Source organism: Gossypium hirsutum, chromosome D13 (assembly GCF_007990345.1).
Source record: "Gossypium hirsutum isolate 1008001.06 chromosome D13, Gossypium_hirsutum_v2.1, whole genome shotgun sequence".
Lineage (NCBI taxonomy): Eukaryota > Viridiplantae > Streptophyta > Magnoliopsida > Malvales > Malvaceae > Gossypium > Gossypium hirsutum.
The window spans coordinates 22471934-22474314 of record NC_053449.1 but is presented as its reverse complement, the minus strand read 5'-3'; positions in this window follow the sequence as shown (position 1 = coordinate 22474314).

Sequence of the window (2381 nt, the reverse complement as noted above, 5' to 3'; positions counted from 1 at the left end):
GCAAATAATGCTCTATATTGTTTTCTTGAAACTCGACAACTGGGCTTGAGACACTTATACTAGAACTTGCCATTTGATACTTTATTTTTCTAAAGCTCCATATGTGATTTTGTAATCTCTGCAATTTGATTTCTTCTCTCCCTTGCTGATGATAAGAATGAGGATTAAGGTGACCTTTTTTAAACATCAGAGAGAAAGAATAAAATATTTATGAGGTACAATTTAAAATTTCTAAGTAAAGAGTTAGGAAATAATAATTCTAATGTAACTAAATGTCAATGGTTAATGTTATTCAAAAAGTAAGATTATGTAGGGATGTCGCGATGTCAAGGGCAGGTTCCCTAATCTAAACATTTTTAGTTGTCGCGACATTCTGATTTGGTGTCACAACATGCAGACCAGATTCTTTGGTACCTTGGGAAATTAACACCTTGTTTATCTTCTTGATCATCGCTCTCTCCAGTTATTGACTTTCTCTTGATTCCTGATACATCCCATAGCATATTACAATGTAAATTTTGTTCATCAGCAACAAAGTTGATTATCCCTCCAAAATAGTTATTCAGACTTTGACCATTTACAAGAAAACGTTGCACCTATTTTCTGATCAGCTCTATTATTCCATGATGAGTTACCTAATTTATTGTATATGGACATGTCCACCTTGATTCAATTTCCCAGGAAATAAATTCAATCGAGAGTTGAACAGTAGGACTTTCTGCCCAGGTACAAATTCTCGCTTTCTAATTCTCGATCTCAAAAGCCTACTCCTTTCTTTATACATTTTAGTATTTTTATAGGTGACCACCTCCGGACATACTAACGTCCAAAGTATGCATATTGCGATAAAATAGAGAGTTATGGGGTGGTATATGCAAGCATACAGGTCGAGTTGTAATATAAATTTTACAACAAAGTAGGTGAGTACTCTGAGGATCGTACCTAAACAATTAAAAATCTAATTAATACTTAAGTCAGTTATTGTATGAAAGTAAAATAAGAAATATGTTTAGAATTTGTAAAATAATAAAATGAAATGAAAAATAAAGAATTAAAATTGTAAGAGATTGAGATAGATAAAGTAAATCAAATTTGAGGCTGGGTGATTAGCTCATTTTAGCAATCTCAATTAACTGTTGTCTCGGGTTCTTCGTCAATCAACTAGTCGCTACCCTAGCAGTATCTTTCAATCTTCCACCAACATAATGAGTTAGCAAGAACTACTTATCTTTCGACCTCATAGTCCAGACTGGTTTCGGGTTAAGATGTTCACAGATGGACAATACCAAATTTTGGGTTAATTCCCACCTTGATGACTTCCTGGGATTGTCAGGCCTAGGGTTTTTTTCGCGTTCTCCCTTTCCCAAAGAGCTGATCCATTGAATTATCCTACAAAATAGGTAAAAGATCATGCCTCTATTCACTAATCCCCCATAAAATGATTAGTTCATCATGGCTTTCGTAAACAACATAGAGTAAATATAACAATTAATAATAACAAATGAATAATAGAGAGTTTAAGAAAAGCCTGGTTAATATTAGTAATGAATGCGAATCAATAAGAGTTGATCTCTTTTACAACTTAGATCTCTTAAAAAGAAATAAATAACAAAAGAAACAAAACTAGACCTAAGAAAACGAAATTAAATCTAAAGAAAAAGTCTAAGCTAATGGAATGGTGTCTCTAATGTGTGCTAGAGAGGTCTATTTATAGCCTTCAGGTAGCCATCGTCTTTAGCCCAAAGGTAGTTGATGTTCCTGAGCTTTAAAGTTCAAATGTGCAAGCCAAAATGCCCCTCCTTCGTGTTTTATTCTTGTCATAGAATCGATGTCGCGACACACCAGGACCTGTGTAACAACCAGCATGTCCTTCTGTAGCCATCTTTAGGGATATGTTTGACACTTTCAGCCCGTGTTGCAACATTGAAGGCAGTTTCTCACTTTCTCTATTCAACTTTCCATGTTGTGACATTGGATACCCTATGTTGTGAATAGTATCTAGTATTGCACCGAAATGCCTTCTAATGGTCTCCTGCGTACTCACAAAATATGTTAGCTCAAACCTTATTTGGCCCTTACGGTTAATAAAAGACTCGATGTGCACATTTTATTGAATGTAAACAAAACTAAAGAAACTAAATTAAAACACAATGAGAATGCTTGTATTCAAACTCCTTAATTGTGAAAACTAGTTTAGTTTGCTACACCGAATTACGACAAATCAAACTCCCCCACACTTAAGTCATTGCTTGTTCTCAAGCAACATAAAAAAAGATGAAAAATGAAAAATGACGACCCTTGAGCAAGTATGGTACAAGTATTGATTTCAGAACATATGACTTAGGCATTTCACATTTACTAACAATTTTAACATGATGAGA